Here is a 15484-nt window from a genome sequence, read left to right as displayed (position 1 = left end):
AAATTAAATAATAGAAAAATAAATTGGAAAGTTATTTAAAATTGTATGCTCTATCGCAAGGTTCTTCAAACCACAGGTCGGGACCCATTACTGGGTGCAACACCATGAATACTGGGTCTTGTTTGTATGTTGTAGGATAGTGTGTGTGTGTTATATGAGTGGGGTGTGTGTGTGTTATATGAGAGTGTGTGGGTGTGTGTGGGTGTGTGTTGTATGAGTGAGTGTGTGTTGTATGAGCGTGTGTGTTGTATGAGAGTGTTTGCGGTGTATGAGTGTGTGTGTGTGGGATTTTTATGAGAGTGTGTGTGGTATGTGTGTTGTAGGAGAGTGTGTGTGGTGTGTGTTGTACGAGAGTGTGTGTGGTGTGTGTTGTATTAGAGTATGTGTGGTGTGTGTGTTGTATGAGTGTATGTGTTACCTTTTATAACACTTTCAAGTTTGACTACAATCAATTGTATGCTCTATCGCAGGGTTCTTCAAACCACAGGTCGGGACCCATTACTGGGTGCAACACCATGAATACTAGGTCTTCTGTGTATGTTGTAGGATAGTGTGTGTGTGTTATATGAGTGGGGTGTGTGTGTGTTATATGAGAGTGTGTGGGTGTGTGTTGTATGAGTGTGTGTGTTGTATGAGCGTGTGTGTTGAATAGAGTGTTTGCGGTGTATGAGTGTGTGTGTGTGTGATTTTTATGAGAGTGTGTGTGGTATGTGTGTTGTAGGAGAGTGTGTGTGGTATGTGTGTTGTAGGAGAGTGTGTGTGGTGTGTGTGTTGTACGAGAGTGTGTGTGGTGTGTGTTGTACGAGAGTGTGTGTGGTGTGTGTTGTATATAGGGTTGCCACCCGCCCCGGTTTCACCGGGACAGTCTCGGTCTGAGGCTCTTTGTCCCGTATCTCGGAACTAGCCTCAAATGCCCCGGGCTAAGCGCTCCCCTGGCGCAGCAAGCAGCAGTAAGCACAGACTTTACAAAAAATAAGCTGCCCAGAGGAGCGCTTAGCTCGGGGGTTACTAAAAAAAATGTGTAGGTGGAGTCTGCAGGAGAGACAGACGATGATGTGGGAGGGACAGTGGGAGGAGGGGGAAGAGGGTCCTTACGGCCGCCATGTTGGGGTGAGGTTGTGTAAGTCACTGCTGTTACTGTACGAATCACGCAATGCATTCTGGCGCTTGTAGTTTTATAACAGACTCATAATGTAACTAAATAACCGACTACAGTTCCAGAATACACAGCTGCAGCCAATCAGCTGAGGTTACGGTATAGGCGCTCGGTGGTCTACTATAGGATGCTACCCATTGTGTATTTGAGTTGTGTGGAGGGGAGTCATCACATCCTGCAGCAGAGCTGCAGAGAGAGGCAGTACATCGCGGGCGCGCGCGCCCGCCCTCCCCACCACCAGTTACACTAGTCCGGTGGAGATCAGCAGACTGTGCAGAGCTCTATGTCTCCTGTCTGTGAGGCTGGCTGGCTGGGTGGCAGGAAGGATGGGCTGAAGAAAATGCACCTGCTGCGGGGTCCGGGGATCATAAGGTGAAGTGCAAAACCAGATGCTATGTAAAATTAGTAAATGTGTATTCAAGGAGGCAATTTAAATGTATAATGTAGCTTTATTAAAGAAGGGGAAGTCTGCCACATAAAGCTGGTAGTGAGTACTGGTGTCCTGTATACAGTGTCAATTATATTTTCTGTTAAGCTTGTTTATATATTATATATATATTATATAAATTATATATATATATATATATTATATATATAATATATATATTATATATATATATATATAAATTGATTTTATAATGAATTTGAAGCAGCGAGAAGCCACGCCACAAGCCACGCCCTCTCCACGCCCACTTAAAAAGTGTCCAGGAATTTTCTGGGAAAAGGTGGCAACCCTAGTTGTATGAGAGTATGTGTGATGTGTGTGTTGTATGAGTGTATGTGTTACCTTTTACAACACTTTCAAGTTTGACTACAATCAGGAATAAAGTGCAGCTATCTCGTTGTTTATTACTTTAGGGATTTTAAGACCAAGCATAAAAATAGGGTCTCAAAGGTATGTGGTATTATGGCACTGGGCCTTGGGAAAAAAAGTTGGAAAAACTCTGCTCTATCTGAATCATGAAAGAAAATAAAATGGGTTTCATGTCACTTTAAGTTTTAGGATTTTTATTTATTGCCTATACCCAGGAACACATATCAGATGCCCATGGTACATGGAGGATTTATTCTACTCTAAACACACAAAAAATAAATGTCTTGATAAGTTTATCAATGTCTGATAATATAAGCAGTCCATTAATGATTTTTGCCTTGGTGTTTTTCACCAATATGCATCTAGCTGAACATGTCCTAGAGTAGATCTTTTTAAGGGTTAAATAATTTTAAGCCTTTTAGTTCACAGAACATATTTTGTATTATGGATAAATTAAACATTATGTTGTTATATTTTTTTTTCTGAAAAATGTGTCATATACCAACCAGGGTATTCTCTTTGAACTCAATTTGCTTGACTATGTATTTTTCCTTCCATATAACCTCTAGGCATCCCTTGATTTCAAGAAAGCGATGTATTTTGGGACTTTGAAACTGAAAATGTTTAACATTTATTAACACTCTTTTTTTATATTACCATATATTTATTTCAATACCACTTTAGAAAAGTGGATCTTGTTGAAATATTATCCCTCGTAATTCTTATATATGTCTGTATTTAAAGGGACATAAAACCCATTTTTTTCTTTTATGATTTAGTTAGAACATAACATTTTAAACAACTTTGTAATTTACTTCTATTATCAAATTTTCTTAGTTTTCTTGTTATCCTTTGTGGAAAAGCAGAAATGTAAGCTCAACAGGCCCATTTATCAAGCTCCGTATGGAGCTTGAAGGGCCGTGTTTCTGGCGAGTCTTCAGACTCGCCAGAAACACAAGTTATGAAGCAGCGGTCTAAAGACCGCTGCTTCATAACCCTGTCCGCCTGCTCTGAGCAGGCGGACAGGAACCGCCGGAAATCAACCCGATCGAATACGATCGGGTTGATTGACAGCTCCCTGCTGGCGGCCGATTGGCCGCGAGTCAGCAGGGGGCGGCGTTGCACCAGCAGCTCTTGTGAGCTGCTGGTGCAATGTTAAATGTGGAGAGCGTATTGCTCTCCGCATTTAGCGAGGTCTTGCGGACCTGATCCGCAGTGTCGGATCAGGTCCGCAAGCCCTTTGATAAATGGGCCCCCAAGAGTGTGCACATGTCTGCAGCACTATATAGCAGCAGTTTTGCAGCAATGTTATACATTAGCAGGGGCACTAGATGGCAGCACTATTTCCTGTTGTGTAGTGCTTCAGGCATGTGCACGCTACCTACCTAAGTTTCCCTTCAACAAAGAAAAACATGAGAATGAAAAAAAATTAATAATGGAAGTAAATTGGAAACTTTTTAAAAATTGTGTCCTCTATCTGAATCATGAAATAATTTTTTGGGGTTTAATGTCCCTTTAATGGCAGTTTCATATTTTTATTCATCATTTTCTAGCATATAAGATAGAAATCTGTTTGCAGATAATACTTTGCAAATTACACAAACATTTGTAATAGACTTAAAGTGAATGTAAACTTGAGCATAGTCGCTCAAATCATAGGAAAGAATTTAAAAAATGAATGAGACTTTCATTCACAAAATGTGTAGGATATACTTATCCTCTGAGAATTTCACCTTGTAATGTCAGAACGATAAGCGCCGTTCCTCCGCACACCATATTCGTTAAATGATTGACAGATGACTCATCTGCAATCCACTAATCGTTGTTGTCCCCCCCCCCCCCCCGGGGTGTTCAGCCCCTTTGCACAAACGTCACGCCCGGGGGGGAAACAATGATTAGTGGATTGCAGATGAGTCATCTGTCAATCAATTGACAAATATGGCAGGCAGAGGAACGGCGCTTACCGTTCTGGCATTACAAGGTGAAAATCTCAGAAGATAAGTATATCCTACACATTTGATGAATGAAAGTCTCATTCATATTTTATATTTTTTCCTATGACTTGAGCGACTATGCTCAAGTTTACATTCACTTTAATGTTCTGGGAAGGGAGGTGGATCAAATGAGAAGTCATGTAAAAAAAAATTGAAGATTGGACAAATTACTGGAATTTAAAGTTCAACATCACAAAGTGCAAAATTATGCATTTAGGAAAGAAAAAAAAACGAAAAATGTGCAAAATGTTTTTTTAAGAAATGCTCGAAAACAAGCTGACATGAATGACGAAAGCAGATGCAACTGGCATAAAAAAAATGAGGCAATGGGGGCATGTCCAGGCTATGGCTTAATATGGCCGCTAAACTGGAGGCTATGCTCAGGATTCCACATTCTGCTTTGTAATCCAGCTTTTTCTGCAACATCAAGAGCAGGATTTTGTCTTATGGAAAAGTGGCATTTTCTCTCACTAACAACTCATAAACAAGGACTTGTGAACCCTCTATACTTTATTTGCTGGATTTGAATGTAAGATTTTTTAAGAGATTAGATGCCCTTGCAGATATAGTGGATAATGTTGCTATTAAGAGTGGAACCAGACGGGCTGGGGCCTACTGCTACGGTTCAGAATCGGAAGCAGGTTGATACAGTGCCGTCTAGGCGGCCTTTGATAGAGACATCTCAGGTATGCAGTGATTTTGAATTGGAGGAGAGCTGCGCTCAAACCCTATCAGTGTCCAAGGGAAGGTTGCCTCAGTCAGACCTGCCTCAGCATCCTCCTGACGCACAAGAGTCAACTACTTACATTGGGAGGTTGCCAGCAGCCTTTCAGCATTGTCTTGAGCAACTGTCTATTATCTGCTACTCAGACCCTAATACCTTCGAGAGGACCCTTGCTATATCTCCTTCTGTTTATTGGATCGACGAGACCAGCTATTTGGGGCAAGATGTGGACCATCTTCTAGAGCACTGCTCTGTTGATATCAGCAGGTTGCATCTGAGTGTTTTTATGAAGCATGGTGCATGTGTCTCGGCTATTGCAGAGCTATATGCACGACAGAGATACTGTGCGTTTGCATCGCTCTGTAGAAGAGGAGTGGGCTGACATGCACCTAGGGGACACCTAATTGTGAAATGGGAGGTACTTGCTTGGTCATAGATCACTGTACATTGTATTCATGGTGACCAGTATTTAAGGACATCTTAATATATAGTTACAGGTTAATTTTGATGTGCCTATTTGCTTCTTTATGATGACTGCCCTCAGTCTTAGTTTCTTATAGCAATGAATTGGACTTTCTTCTTATCCTAGGACACAGGGACATTGTTTGTAATTTTCTCTTGTTTGGGACGCAATAAGCTTTTCCTCTATGTTCTTATCATATTTGTTCCCACATCTAATTTTGTTGGATATGATCATTGAAGTAATTCTATGTTAACTAATAATCTTCACTTCTAAGTTTTATACTTGTACATTAGATTATGTTTTCCCTTTTTGATATATGAGGGGTAACTGATATGTATGCATAACTCTAGACTTTAATATGCATCTGACACTAGCTATCTGTGCATTTATCTCGTAGTTATGTGGGGAGACGGCAAGAGCATAGATAGTCTACTTAGGGCTAGATTGCTAGTGGTGCCCAAGCAATATAAGAATATCATGGGCATGTTAATTACAAGTTAAAAAAACCCGTCCACTTGAGCACATTTTAATTTAACGCTCGTCAGGTTAGCAAGACTGAAGACTTTGCTTTAGGGTGTTAGGGTTAAAAAATAAAAGTTACATCAAACACAACATATATACATTAAAATAAACTGCTGCACTTATATAAACACAATCTCAAAAAAAAAAATTGGTCCTATAAATATTCCTATTTTTTTTTTATAAGGGTTCAAAGATTTAAGGTATATGGCCATGTATTTGACTGAAAATGGCTATGATATATATGTCTAAATAATAATTCTATAATAGTATTTAATAATGTGCTAACACCACAAAGCAAATAATCCACTCCCTTGTTATTTCCCGACTTGACTACTGCAATAACCTACTTATTAGCCTTCCTCTCTTCCGCCTCTCCCCTCTTCAATCCATCCTAAATGCCTCTTCATCTGCAAAGCTAATCCACCTTTCCCATCGCTTTGTATCTGCTGCACCTCTATGCGAGTCCCTTCATTGGCTCCCCATTCACAGCAGAATTACATTCAAAATTCTCACCCTTACATACAAAGATCTCACCAATGCCGCTCCCCACTACCTATCCTCTCTAGTCAACAAGTATTCTCCAGCCTGCTCACTAAGATCCAACAATGACCTGCTCCTTGCATCTTCAACTATCACCTCTTCTTATGCTAGAATGCAGGACTTCTGTCGTGCAGCAACTACCCTCTGGGACACTCTCCCTCATGCTGTCAGGCTTTCCCCTAATCTTTCTTCTTTTAAATGCTCCCTGAAGACTTTTTAATTCCGAGAAGCCTACCACCTAACTCAGTAATATATAAATTTCACTCACCTAATATTTCCCTCATCTAACTCTGTATTAGCATCTTTCTCACTCTTGCAGTCCTCACCCCCTGTTTCTCAACCTCCTATCCTTCTAGATTGTAAATTCCCAAATGTTGTCCTGTCTCTTACAAGTTTTGATTATTGTTTTATTTAAATGAATTGTACCCATAGACAGCGCTGCGGAATATGTTGGCACTTTATAAATAAAGTATAATAATAGTAATAATATTTACTGTTAATATTTTATTTTCCAATGTTCTTCACATACAGAACCCATATATATATATATATATATATATATATATATATATATATATATATATATTTAATAATAAAAATAAAAACAAAATTCTATGTGAAGATCATAGGAATGTAAAATATGGTGTCGGGTTAGTGCACATGAAAACTTAGTTGTCTTAACGTGTGTTATTGAAATATTTGATATAAAATATTAAAAAATATTAATAGCAATTATTACAAATTATTATAGACTAGTCCTAAAGCCCGTTCACATGGGCCATTTTTTGCAGTACAGTGGTCCCACCCCTCTCTCTCTCTCCCCTCTCTCTCTCACCCCTCTCTCTCTCCTCTCTCTATCTCTCCCCTCTCTCTCTCCTTCCCCTCTCTCTCTCTTTCCCCTCTCTCTTTCCCCTCTCTCTCTCTCCTCTCTCTATCTCCCCCCTCTGTCTCTCTCTCTCCCCCCTCTCTCTCTCTCCTCTCTCTCTCTCCTCTCTCTCTCCCCTCTCCTCTCTCTCTCCCCTCTCTCGCTGCTCTCTCTCCCTCTCTCTTCCTGCTCTCTCTCTCTCTCCCTCTCTCTCTCTCTCTCTCTCTCCTCTCTCTTCCCCCCTCTGTCTCTCTCTCTCCCCCCTCTCTCTCTCCCCCCCTCTCTTTCTCCCCCCCTCTGTCTCTCTGTCTCTCTCCCCCCTCTCTCTCTCTACCCCCCTCTCTCTCTCTCTCCCCCCCCTCCCTCTCTCTCTCCCCCCCTCCCTCTCTCTCTCTCCCCCCCTCTCTCTCCCCCCTCTCTCTCCCCCCCCTCTCTCTCTCCCCCCCCCCCTCTCTCTCTCCCCCCCTCTCTCCCCTCTTTCTCTCCCCTCTCTCTCCCCCCTCTCTCTCTCTCTCTCTCTCTCTCTCTCTCCTTTTATAATATAGGATAGGAAGCTGAGGCAGAGATATCTAATTGTTAACTCACACTGCAACACATTCCCAGCACAGTGTAAGGGGACAGGTAACAAAGTGAAAATGTGCATTATAATGCACAAAGTATGTTGGGCAGGCCGCCATGTGTATTTGTTTACATTTCAATGCCTCCTAAAACAGAGGCACACTCTATCCCATTTCCCAGTCCAGCCAGTATCCAATCCACCATGGTGGATGGCAGTGAGTCCGCCTCTAAATGTCTCTTCAGTCATTGCATTTATTATTATAACGTTACGCCCTCTTCAGTACCAAAAGGTTTAACCTTTCCGAATCTGCACTAAATTGTCCCTACCGGACACCGTAGCATAATACAAACTGTCATGGTGAACGCCACACACAGCATGCGATCTTCTGAATCGCTTCGCTATGCTGAGTATATGCCGGGGACCGTAACTGGCAGTTCAGGAACAGCTACGCTTTCATCTCGCGCTGCGATGGTGCGAGGGTGCGCGTGCGGTCAAGTTTGTGGAGGGTGCGCATGCGCGTGCGGGCAAGTTTGTGGAGGGTGCGCATGCGCGTGCGGCCAAGTTAGGTGTGTATTCATCTCGCGCTGTGATGGTGCGAGGGTGCGCTTGCGCGTGCGGGCATGTTTGTGGAGGGTGCGCATGCGCGTGCAGGCAAGTTTGTTAATGTTAAGTTTGTGGGTATTATAGGCTGTGTGTGGGTGCGAGGGTGCGCGTGCGCGTGCGGCCAAGTTAGGCTAAATGTTAAGTTTGTGGGTATAATAGGCTGTGTGTGGGTGCGGGTTTGTCTGTTAAGGGTTTGTGGGTATAATAGGCTGTGTGTGGGTGCGAGGGTGCGCGTGCGGCCAAGTTTGTGGGTGTGTGGATGTGTGAGCTGTCAGCTGTGCGCGTGCGAGGTGTCTGGGATCTAAGGCCAAGTGTGTTTGTCTCTACTGCGCATGACGGCTTCAGACAAACACACTTGGCCTTTTATAATATAGGATATTGTAATATATAAATAAATACTGTGAGGGAATGTTTTTATTGATCCCTTGCTGATTTTGTATGTTTGCTCACTGACAAAGAAATGATCAGTCTATAATTTTAATGGTAGGTTTATTTGAACAGTGAGAGACAGAATAATAACAAAAAAAATCCATAAAAACGCATTTAAAAAAGTTATAAATTGATTTGTATTTTAATGAGTAAAATAAGTATTTGACCCCTTTGCAAAACATGACTTAGTACTTGGTGGCAAAACCCTTGTTGGCAATCACAGAGGTCAGATGTTTCTAGTAGTTGGCTACCAGGTTTGCACACATCTCAGGAGGGATTTTGTCCCACTCCTCTTTGCAGATCATTAAGGTTTCGAGGCTGACGTTTGGCAACTTGAACCTTCAGCTCCCTCCACAGATTTTCTATGGGATTAAAGTCTGAACTGGCTAGGCCACTCCAGGACTTTAATGTGCTTCTTCTTGAGCCACTCCCTTGTTGCCTTGGTCGTGTGTTTTGGGTCATTGTGATGTTGGAATACCCATCCACGACCCATTTGAGGGAAGGAGGTTCTCACCCAAGATTTGACTTTACATGGCCCTGTCCATCGTCCCTTTGATGCAGTGAAGTTGTCCTTTCCCCTTAGCATAAAAACACCCCCAAAGCATAATGTTTCCACCTCCATGTTTGACGGGGGGGATGGTGTTCTTGGGGTCATAGGCAGCATTCCTCCTCCTCCAAACACAGTGAGTTGAGTTGATGCCAAAGAGCTCAATTTTGGTCTCATCTGACCACAACACTTTCACCTAGTTCTCCTCTGAATAATTCAGATGTTCATTGGCAAACTTCAGACGGTCCTGTACATGTGCTTTCTTGAGCAGAGGGACCTTGTGGGCACTGCAGGATTTCAGTCCTTCATGGCGTAGTGTGTTACCAATTGTTTTCTTGGTAACTATGGTCCCATGCTGCCTTGCGATCGTTGAGAAGATCCTCCCGTGTAGTTCTGGACTGATTCCTCACCATTCTCATGATCATTGAAACTTCACGAGGTGAGATCTTGCATGGAGCCCCAGACCGAGGGAGAATGACAGTTATTTTGTGTTTCTTCCATTTGCGAATAATGGCACCAACTGTTGTCACCTCACCAAGCATGGTCTTGTAGCCCATTCCAGCTTGTTTAGGTCTACAATCTTGTCCCTGACATCCTTGGACAGCTCTTTGGTCTTGGCCATGATGGAGCGTTTGGAATCTGTTTGATTGATTGCTTCTGAGGACAGGTGTCTTTTAAACAGGTAACAAGCTGAGATTAGGAGCACTCCCATTAAGAGAGTGCTCCTAATCTCAGCTCGTTACCTGTATAAAATACACCTGGGAGCCAGAAATCTTGCTGATTGATAGGGGATCAAATATTTATTTTACTCATTAAAATGCAAATCAATTTATAACTTTTTTGAAATGCGTTTTTCTGGATTTTTTTTTGAAAATATTTTTTTTTATTGAGGATTAAGCAATACAACAGATGTCACAACGCAGGTGACTAAAAAAAATGCACATATATGCAAACATATTGTTGTAATGACATAGTAAATATAGCTGTTGATGGAAATGCAGATCATATAAATCAAGCATATCAAGCATGAAATAAAATATCTACCGTATAAACCTCATTTTTAACTATTTTGAATAAGAATATAAACCTCATTTTTAAATAGTGTGAACAGACTGAAAACACAGGGGCAAACTAGTACTTCAGTGCTATCAATTAACTCAACTTTCTAGGGACTTCATAAAGTCAGTTTAGGAATCATCTCCTATAAGGATTTCAATTTTCACCTAGAGGATGATGAGAAAAGCAGATATTGAACAGATGAACAAAGAAAAATCAGAATAAAACACTAAAGACCAACTATTCAGTTCAGACAGTATAGTAGGTGTCTTATAGGTTTGAACCAAGTGTGTCAGTATTAATCAGGTGAGGTTTTTAAATACTTTACCAGTTATGGTGAACCGCAGGATCACCAAGAGGAGAAGTGTATCTAAAAACGGACTGACTTCTCCAGTCCCCGTAAAAGGGGATTAGCTTAATAAATAAGCTCAAAAGGGGGGGGGGGGGAGCCTAGTAGTGTAGAACCATACTAGAAGAGAGAGAATTAACAACTAACCTAATTAAGTAAGCTGATGGGAGCTTAGGCATAAACGATTAAGGGCTATCAGTTTTGCTCTTGGGAAAGATGACTAGTTATAAAGGGTCTGCTGTATCATATTATACAAAGTACAGTATAAGCATATTCATAAGTGTTTGAAACATACCTTAGATTCAATGGATATGCATTACCATGTCCAGTAACAACAGAGGTATGCTATTATGTTAACCACAATCCTAGAAGTTTTAAAAGGGTCATATATAGACTAGGGGCATAGCTCCTATTAGTGCATATGACCAATAGGACATAATGACTCATTGGTTAGACAATGTGCCTGGGGTAGTGTCTATAAAATAGAGTTATGGGAAAGTTCTAGGGCGCAGAAAAATGAAGTGTAAGCATAGCGCTTATTATGTCTCAAAAGGAGCTCACTGTACCTAAACATGGACTAGTACAAATTATAGTCTATAATGTCATGGAACTGTGAAGCTAGCTATCGTGCGAACCAACATATACATGGAGATCATTCAACCTATAGTATATCATCTGTCTTATTGAAACACGATCTTTAACCTATAACGAAGACAAGCAGACTGAACTCAGTCATTATTAAAGCTGCGAATTGGGTGCTAGTGTGATTTTTTAGCTTTTCATAGCAAATATATAAACTTATTTCAACAGGTCATCCTAAGCCTTAATATAAGTCTAACAGGGCTAATGAGGTATTAACTAAGAAGAACAAACAAAACCACTTTAACAAATCAGTGCAAACAGTAGGCAACAATCTATATATATAAACAGTATACATGTTTCTGACACATACAGTATGTTTCTCGTAGAAAGCAGAACTATTAAGTAACATAAATCCAATGCATAGCCGCTCTAGAAATTCTCACAGAAGAAATTCTAATATCACCTAAAGCAGGATGACAGATAGTAATGTGTACATATGGCAATACAGAACAGTGTCAAAATAAAAGTTGGTAACTCCAGTTCGTCTATAGACCCACAAATTTACACAATAGTATAAGGTAGATTGAAACATAGGAGATCACTTTTAGACCTCTAACGGCTTATCTTTTTTTTTTTCTTTTTTTTTTTCCCATAACAGTAGTAGCTTTAAGTTATAAAACACTATTGATGCCACGCTGTCTCGGCCGCTGACAGCACAGCAGAGCACTATGAATCAAGAAAGCAAAGAAGTCATCCATAAAGGTGGATGTCATATAATAATTAAATATTCACCATAAGTAAGGTACTCCTATGTAATTCAAACTCATAAAAGTGGGCATATTATTTTGTTATTCCAGTCTCCTGGAGAGTAAAATATAAACAATCAGATAAGTGGAGTCTATTATATAATTATACCCTGTGTATACTCTCATTCAATATATGGGCATAGATGTATACAGAACCAGAGTTAAACTACACAGATTGTTATAAATAGTCTTATTTAAGACCAGTACCCTTCAGGATAAGCCTTAGGCCAATCTTGGAAAATAATTTTCTGCAGAACTATAACATTACAAACATGTTTATAACTAGTATGTCTAATAAAATAGCGGTATTATAGGTATGGGTGAAGTTCAGAATACAATATACTTGGCTAGATCACCAAATAGACTAGGGATATATATTCACCATTGTTGGGCACCACTGCGGCTAAATATTATCACATTAAGTATAGAATAACCAGGGCATAAAAAAAAGAAGGTATAAGTCCTATAACAGAATGCAGAAGTAATAACATAATGTGTATAACAATACTACCATCCCTCTAGGAGAGGTATAAGATGATTAGTATCACATTCTATGTAAAAAAAAATTTTTTTGAAGCCTTAATCCATAACTAGGGGTAATTATAGAATAACTGCATAAGGGAAGAACTAAGGTCCTCATATGAAAGTCAGAAGTAAGTCAAGACTCTGTCTCAAAGAGGCGTCATGTTAAGTGTAGGCATATGAGTCTTGCACATGTTGTTTTAGTCTATTTACAAAGACTTGGTAGGTAGCCATGTTACCTATGCCCCTACGATAAAAATTGCGCAGAGAGATGAAGTCCCCAAACTCTTTAGCATCAGTCTGCATTCGGCCTCTGCAAGGGGACCTATCCCACGTCAACTGACCACATTGCATACATATAAAACCTAGATTAAAGGCCATGCAGTATGAAAGCATACAAGTCATGGCCAGGGGACCAGCTAACAGTGCGCTAATATTAGCTCAATGTTTTACTACAAGGCTAACCGCATGATATAATGGGGTATATGTAAAAAAGCAAGCGCAATGAGTAATATGGCTTATGCCGGCTTCATGAAACTAAGTATTAACAAATATGGATACTTGTAATTTATACTTACATGCCAGTAAGCATGTCTTTCCGGCTTGCCCTCTAGGTTATTGCCAGGTTTGTGGACCAAACAGAACAATGTAAGTAGAATGGCTAACTACTTTAAAGAGTAAAGTCTGAAAATACTCGGGCGCCATTTCCCAGACAACAAATCTTGTAAGATGTATGTTAATGTCTGAGGATCTGGTCAGTTAGTGTGGGTGATCTACATTATCTAGTATGCAATAACAAATGTATAACAAGAACAAGTATCTCCTAAGAGACAATATGCAAAATAAATCAAATAAGACAGGAAACTGCTACAGTTTATGTGGTTATTCAGACCTCTAGGAATAGAGAGCTAGTCTGCAAGTAAAAACATATAACTTTCAGGCTATATTAGTGAGAGCTAAGACCTCTGCAGCAGGTACCCTTCCTTAGTAACATTAAAAATACATAAAGGCAAAACATGGTCATCCGCCTTAGAAGAATGCTTGGCATCCAAAACTACTCTTATAGAATACTACTTATTTAACATCAATATGAGACAGTAACAGAGGTAATAAAGTCAACAATAAAGAAAAAAACTTTGGTGAGAGCGTCTCTGACCAGCCAGGGTCTATTCTGCAGTACTTGCTTCAATCATGATATGTGCAGCAGGTTTCCCCTTTTTTTTTTTCCCTCTTTAGGGGCGATAGATTGTGTGGTACTGCCAAAGGAACATATGTTTAATGTATCAGTCTTTGGAAGAACATAAAGGAAAAAAATCTAGTAAAGCTGCAAGTTCTTTCTGCGTGTTCTATGTATAGTGAGAACGCTACTCAGTTTGCAACAAGCCTAATTTAAGTTCAGGAAGGTTCCGGAGATCATAACAAAATCCTCTCTAGTAAAGTATGAGACAGAGAACAGCTTCAGTTTAGCCTATACCTCTTCTGAGGGAATAAAAGATAACTTGGTTCGCCGGTCGCCTCAACCCCCCACGAGGGCTTATTTTCCCGGGTTCCATGACCGCAACTTCCAGGCTGTCAAGCTTCAGTGCGGTGTAGCCTGCCGCTGGTTTAATTGATTCTGCCCTAAGTTCTAATGTAGATCTCCGGGTGTTAGGGCTGTTGGTCTCCGTTAGAGCTGGAGAGGATTGTGGAGCATTAAGTGTGTCATCATCGGCCCTAGTTAAGACACTGCCGTCGCTTATTGCCTCATTACCTGTGGAGCGGGGCGGATCAAGAAGTCTCTGCTTTGAAGTGGGGTCAGGGCATCGTTGTATCCAGATTGCTGCTCCCTCCACATCCCAGCATTGTGTAGGGGTCTGCATGGGTATCATTTCGGCTACGGCACGGCTCTCCTGAGCCTTCAGTATGACCATAGATAGGCAGTGTCTGAGCTCTGAAAAATGGCGGTTTAGTAGTTGGAGCATGGCCTCCTCCCATCTCTCTACTAAATCCATCATTCTGTCTTGTCAGCGAAAGCTTCTCACTTGATCAGGGATCTCCATAGGGATAAATAACAGCAGACTAGTTCCATAAAAGTGTGTGTTTGTCAGTTAATCTCCTAGAATTAGATCATGAAACCAGGAGCCACAGAGAGACACGTCCAGCCATTTCAGTAGTTGGCTCCGCCCCCCCGTTTTTCTGGATTTTTGTTGTTATTATTCTGTCTCTCACTGTTCAAACGTACAAAATCAGCAGGGGATCAAATAATTTCCCCCCTCACTGTATAAAATATATATATATATATATATATATATATATATATATATATATATATATATATATATATATATTCACAGTAAACATACAGTTTACAGTGAGTGCTAGACCTGGAGGTGTTTGTGTTGAAGTTGCTTGCCTAGAGCACCCAGCTAAGAAATTTGATCTTTCTCTATACTGACCTCAGATATCATGTCACAGCAGGATGAAATATCTGACAGGGTGATTAATAATACTGCAATACCAGGGGCCAGCGTCTTCAATTTCTCTGAGGATGACACCAGCTACTCACATTGTGGCACATTTGCTTAAGCTAACCAAAAAAGAAAAAGACCTGGAACTACACGGCAAGTATTTTTCTAAGTATCACAGGAAACAATATATCCCTAAGAGATTTAGGGTAAGAAACGTTCCTACTATTGGTAAAAATAATCCTCTGTTTTGTGAGAAGTGGTGTAGCATTTTAAACAAGTGCTCACTGGACCTTATATTACTTGTTATTCAAGATGTGAGAAGGCTATTAGCCCTCAGCAAAACAGAGATAGAAGGTTAAAAAGAGGAGCACTTACCAACCCTTATTGAGAAAGAGGAAACTGACTGGGAGAATAACATTAAAAATAGAAAATACGAGGCAGTCCTTGAGGATTACCGGGAAAGGAGAGTTTACAAGTGGCTTTTTAAAACTGAGAAGAGACTGTTA

The sequence above is a fragment of the Bombina bombina genome, chromosome 2, assembly GCF_027579735.1.
Source record: "Bombina bombina isolate aBomBom1 chromosome 2, aBomBom1.pri, whole genome shotgun sequence".
In the NCBI taxonomy this organism is placed as follows: domain Eukaryota; kingdom Metazoa; phylum Chordata; class Amphibia; order Anura; family Bombinatoridae; genus Bombina; species Bombina bombina.
Note: the sequence above shows the minus strand (reverse complement) of the source record.